This window comes from Tupaia chinensis, unplaced genomic scaffold, assembly GCF_000334495.1.
Source record: "Tupaia chinensis unplaced genomic scaffold, TupChi_1.0 Scaffold000527_1, whole genome shotgun sequence".
Taxonomy (NCBI): domain Eukaryota; kingdom Metazoa; phylum Chordata; class Mammalia; order Scandentia; family Tupaiidae; genus Tupaia; species Tupaia belangeri.
Window position 1 is genome coordinate 473,597 of NW_006160040.1, and position 6,469 is coordinate 480,065.

Sequence of the window (6,469 nt, forward strand, 5' to 3'; positions counted from 1 at the left end):
GAACCCAAATTGGCATTTGTCATCAGGATCAGAGGTATCAATGGAGTGAGCCCAAAGGTTTGAAAGGTGTTGCAGCTTCTTTGTCTTCACCAGATCTTCAGTAGCACCTTTGTTAAACTCAACAAGGCCTCAAATAACATGCTGAGAATTGTGGAACCATATATTGCATGGGGTACTCGAACCTGAAGTCAGTAAATGAACTGATCTACAAACGTGGTTATGGCAAAATCAATAAGAAGCGAATTGCTTTGACAGATAACTCTTTGATTGCGTGATCTCTTGGTAAATTTGGCATCATCTGTATGGAGGATCTGATTCATGAAATCTATACTGTTGGAAAATGCTTCAAAGAAGCAAATAACTTCCTGTGGCCCTTCAAATGGTCTTCTCCACGGGGTGGAATGAAGAAAAAGACCACCCATTTTGTAGAAGGTGGAGATGCTGGCAACAGGGAAGACCAGATCAACAGACTTATTAGAAGGATGAACTAAGGTATCCACCATGATTGTTTTTGTAATCTGGTCAGTAAATAAACAATGGCTGTTTTCAGACTGCAATATATTGTTGTATTAGTAACTTTTTTGGTAACTTGTCTCTGCCTTGCCTTAACTATTGTGGCACATCTTGGTGCTTGGTAAAATTAAGCCAAAACTTCTGTAAAAAAAAAAAAAAAGGAAAGAAAGCTTTTACAAAGCTTTTATAAAGAGTGAAAAAGTAAGTAAAGGAAATATGAAGTATCAAAAAGGAGACAACAGAAATATAACATTTAACAGAGATGAAAACAACAATCTGGCCCAGTAACTGGATTAGGGTACTTTCTAGTAACAATGCAAATCTTCTAAGTACATATAGTAAGTAGAAATCAATCAAATATATACTGTTAGATCATCCTTCAGTTTTTATGTTCCTGAAAATGAAAAGATAAATACAATTCCTTCATAAAAATGCCCCTTAAACTGTAACAACTTCCAAGTGCCTTGACATACATTAATCTACTGTCTATTTTTACCGATCATGTATAAGTAACCTTGATGACAGAACTGCAAACTCCATTTAAAAAAGACGGCTGTCTTACTTTTACTTCAAGTTAAATTCCAGTAATCAGTAATACTTATATGAACTTCAAAGTAGTAAAAACTATAGGCATTAAACCAGTGTCTAAATTCAAACTATACCTTTATCTATGAAACTATGTGTTGTATCTGGATACCTGACAGACAAGATCATATAAACTGTACTCAGTGACTATTATTATTATAAACATAAAAAATTTGATGTATTTTTCCCCAAAAACTTTAAAATCTATGTTAAAAAATGCACTCACTATTGGGCAGATATCTAAATGCTGAGTTTTAAATTCAACATTATTCTGTCTCTCCTTAAGATACCTTGTTATACAATCTGAAATGTTTTGTATGTTAAAAAAAAATATATATATATAACTTTGGTTTAGTATAGCTAAGGCAGCTATAAAACCCTGTTGACCAGAACAGAGCCTCGAGTAACACTGAACGAACATGATAACCCAGAGAATGAAGCAGAAAATCCTGAGCCAGGTTGTGTTCACGTGAATGTTTTTAACCCCATTGTTCCCATACTTTACATGCCCTATCCTAAATCTATTAAAACAAATAAAGAACCAAAAAAAAATGTTTTTGACTTGATGTTCAGTAAAATGCAGTTTGGCTTACTATTAAAGGTGTTTAAGAAAAATAAGCTAAGCATACATGCTACAGTGCTTAAGCACTGAAAAATAATTAAAAAAAATCTTATTGTGGCTACAGATCCAAAATTCATATAAAAAATAAAGACTTGTTATTTAATATGGAAACTTTCCAATAAATTCTAAGGGTATCCTGCAAAGATCAGTCATGAAAACCAGTGATAGCTATGACATATGATACTTTGTACTTAAGGCCCAATAGACTGACAGAAATAAAAGGTCTGATTTCATAATTTGACTATATTATACCCAATCTGCCATAACCAATTCTATCAGGATTACTAGGCCTATAAACTCATAAAATGATCCATCCAGGATTCAACCAAACAAATACAACCAAAACAATAGCTAATATTTAAAGTAACAGCCCCAACAAATGTGTGATTTATTTCCTTTCCTTTACAGTTTACATTCTAGTTTTCTTTTTCAGCCCTTCTAAACACTAGCTGGAATTTCAGAAGTATTTCTTTCTTCTTCTAAATATTTTCTAGTAATACAGTAAGTACTAAATCATAGCCCAACGTGCTAACAGTATCACTTAAAACACTGTTTTGATAAACCTCAGGGTCTGCTTCTTGGCTCTCCGAGCTGGTGATGCTATGCTACTGATTCAACAAATACTTATTTTTGCTAATGATCCAGATGATCTGGTCTTTGGACAAAAAATGCACAAGTCACTAGACTATAGCTCTAAAGCCTACCTTGTTAATCAGAACCATTAACAGTATGTTACCTGAATGTAGAAACAGAAAAGTTGAGCTTGCAAGTTAAACTTTCTAATATTCACAGTTTGAAATGGTCTGGAATGGCTGATCAAATTTTAAAGACCTAACTTGGTGCACTTAAACAGAAATTCTACTCCTGGTGAATCTCAAATGTTGCCCCAGAACAATCTCTCACTTACCTAAACAGACCTAAATCAACCCTAAGATTTATTTCATAATAACAAAGTGTAACTCTCATATAATTAAGTTATAAATTATGCCACCTAATTCTACATTTAAAAAAAAACCCCTAAACTTGAAAATTTAGGATCTAAGTGCATGGTTTAAAGCTTACATAAAATGTAAATAACATAAAATGAAACTATGTAATCAACATCTTGGAGCCAAACATGCAAATGGTACTCAATACTCACTGTTTTGTTGGTATGACAACTGAATCAATTTTCAGATTGCATATAATGCAAGTGCAAATATACATGCATACTACCATTTGTCTATTAAATATGTATACATTTCACATGAATAAATCCTCATAGGAAATTCCGATTTCCTGTTAAACTTTCTTTTGATGATTCTGCACTGAATAACAATAAATGACAGCTTAGTCATATATCTTAAATTGCTTAAAACAGTATTAGATGTTTCCCAGGGAACTGTAGTAACATGCAAGAGCATTTCAATAAAAATTGTGTACACCAATGCTTAAAACGAGGTTTTATACAAAGCTGTACGGACATTAGGAGGTGAAGGTCTCAGTAACAGGCCACTGGTTATGTCAAAAACTGGCCGCTCACTCTTACAACTGAGACCACTGGTAGCACTGGATGTCCTGGAAGCTTCTTTTAATGGGCTATATTGGCCAAGAGTAGATCTCACTCATCCAGATGTTAAGGGATTGAGATAACCCATGATGCAATGATAGTCCATCAGTTGTTCTGAGCGTTTCATACCAACTGCTGGTTTAACAGCTTCCAGCCTTTTCAATAATGCCACATTTTCTCTTCCAATCCTTTGCTGTTCAGTCCGTTAAGAGCACTATGATACAACTTAGGAAGCTGCCCAATGGATCTTCTAGGAATTACACTTTTGTTTCCTTCTTTATTTTTTTCAGCTTGATTGACAGTTCTTTCCAAAGCCCAAAGCCTCTGATTTTCCCAATCAATCAGTCTCACCTCTTCTCTTGTGAAGGAGTAGTTCTTCCTAGATACTAAGGAAGGCTGATCGAAGTGTTGCTTCTGTGGTCCTTTTTTATCTAATTGCAGAGAAGCTTTCAAAAGATGATTCAGGTCCATTGTGTCACGTAAGACTTTTTGTTTGTATCTGTGGTCTGAGTTAAAATCTAACACTGAAGATTTGGAGGCAAGATTTGGCCCATTTTTATCTTTCTCTTTTTTGGCTGATTTCAAATGTTTTGAATTATTTTTGAAATGCTCACCATGTTCATATACTTCTGGGCTCAGGTTCTCTTGCTTTTTAACGTTTACTTTTTGATCATCTGATATGCCCAGTTCAAAGGACTGAACAGGACTGATGTCTGGAGTTGATGATGGAGTTACATCTGTCACAGTATCTGCAGATTCCTCAGTGTAGACACTCAGTTTTGGTTTAGTATTTGACAGTTGTGTTCCTGTCAATTTTATTCCTGATGTATATTTTGGCTTGGGTGATGAGAGGTTTGTACCAGATACATGTTTCTCTGATGATGGAGACGAATCAGATATACAGCTATCAGATCCTGCATCTGAACAATCGGTACATCTGAACTTGAGGATGAAGAAGACACGGAAGATGAGGAAGATAGACTAATTTTAGGATACTTTTTACTTAGGTGTTTTTTAAAGTTAGTAGATGGTTTAGCTGACTTGGGCTTCACCTGATGCCTTTTCCCATCATCACTGCTTTATTCTCCGTCAGTACAATAATCATCCTCACCTTTAACACTTTGGGGACTTCTACTTGGAATGGGCAAGTGTATTATATGTCCTGTTGTACCATCACACAATTTTTTGATCTTGAAGTGGTGGTCATTGATAAAGAACTTCTGGTTTAGATAACATCATTTTCTATAGGGTACTCTTCTGGAAGAATTTTTGCTTTTCTTTCATTTCTCTCCTCAGTAAGATAATTTTCCTTAGTTTCGGCTTTAAGTTTCAAATTTACATTTTCTGTATCTGTATCTATTTTCTCTTTGGGGTCATCATTTTCCTTGTCAAAAGCTGAGTTACTTTCACATTTCTTTGTTTCTTCCAAGTCACTGTCAAAGAAAGAATGGTCCTGGGAACCAGCAGTTAACGTAATGGCTATGTCGCTGGACTCCCATGTAGTCGACCGTGGCTCGTGTCCCGGACCCAGTGGCTTAGAACTCATGCTGGGTGTGTGTGTGTGTGCGTGCCCAAGATCCCGAGAGGAGAATGGAGGAGAAGGGATTGAGGCGTGACCATCCCCTCTGGGGGGTGATTCTCGCTTTCCGTCTCTATGTCTCTGTCTGGCAAGCGCACGCGCCCTATAGCAAAGAAAAAAAAAAAAACTAAAAAAAAAAAGAAAGAATGGTCCACTTCACCTTTTGATATATCCCCAAACTGATCCATGATAACAAAAATGTATCTGGGAGCTGTAGCTGCTACTGTGCTCCATGTGGCGCTCAGGGCGTTCCTGATTTCTCATTTTCTATCTCTCTGTCTCTCCAGCAAGTGCACGCACCCTACAGCAAAAAGCTCTAAAAAAATAAATAAATAAATAAAAAGGGAGGGGATAATGAGAGTTGTTACAATCCTTGGGGTGACATCCAAGGGTCTCCAAGTTGGGCCTCTTTCCCCTTCTGGCCTAGGCTCTTGCAAATTCACTATTTTCCAAATCCAATCCATTATTTTTCTCTTTTCTTGCCTTTTTCTCTAGCTAGAATGGTCCCTCCACTCCCACTCCTACCTACCCAATTCCACCCATTCTTCTAGGTGGTGTTCAAACTCCACCTCCTTCGTGTATAATCCTGCCTAACTCCTTCCTCGGGAAGCTCCCCCTCATCGCAGTGATTCCAGCCCTTATACTTTCTTCAATGCTTCTGGTCACAAGTACTTGCATTAAGCTTCTAGAAGGCTGTAACCACAGCCTCTTCTCTCCTGCAGCTTCGTGGAAGTACCCCAAACATAGCCAGGGTCTTGATAAGTACTTAAGTACATGATGATGAAAAAATCCCTCCTGTGAAATGTCCCACAGAGAACTTTGGAAAGTAGATCCCAAGGACATGAGAAGGACACAAGATAGGTCACGTCCAAATCCTGCCAGTAGACACCACCAGCATTCATTCCTCAAGTGCAGGCTGGTCCCAGGTTACAGCAGACCCTCTTTAGGAAAGAACACTGCCATCACTCTATTCTGTACATGTTTCTGGAAGGAAATTCCATGCATACAAGTGACTGATTGGACAATGCTTGTAGCGCGGGCAAGAGCATTGTCCCCTTAGTGGAACATCCGTCATGAAACATCAGTCAGGCTTCACTGTCCCATCACTGTGATCTTATCATCTTATCAGCGACTCAGTGAGTGATTACGAGGTGCTAGATTCTGGTTAAACTTTGGAACAATAAAAGCGAATAAGACCTAGTCTTTATCTTACTTTACTTCTCAGAAATTCAGAGCACATTTCAGAGCAACCCACTATGTATTTCGTAGTTAGAAGCTAAGGCAAAGACAAGCTGAATGACCTGTGGAAGAAAGCAGTGAGGCATGGCTCAGCAGGGAGTGCGCCATGTAAGACACATGTCCTGAGAGGATAGACTGGGTGGCCCAAACAGCCTGGAAGACTTCATTGAACTTTTCTGCTCAAGTTCTCTTCACGTCGAGAATATTTCACTTGCTTTCATTTCAGGCTGCGGGGCTGCTAAGGACTGTCTACATGCCGCCCAAGACCCAGATCTTACAACACTGCCTCTTTCTTCTTCCGCCCTGGCAAATGTGTCAGCAAACAAGGGGAACACACCAGACTTGGAGCTACTAGAAGTTCCCTTATGCCAGTGGTTGTCCG

General features: G+C 37.9%; 1 protein-coding gene and 1 pseudogene across 1 annotated transcript in view; both read right to left on the bottom strand.

Moving 5' to 3' along the window:
- POPDC1 (popeye domain cAMP effector 1) overlaps positions 1-6,469 on the bottom strand; it is a 48,117-nt gene that overhangs the window by 4,974 nt on the left and 36,674 nt on the right. The window lies entirely within an intron of this gene.
- On the bottom strand, positions 3,151-5,036 carry LOC102469477 (cilia- and flagella-associated protein 97 pseudogene; annotated as a pseudogene).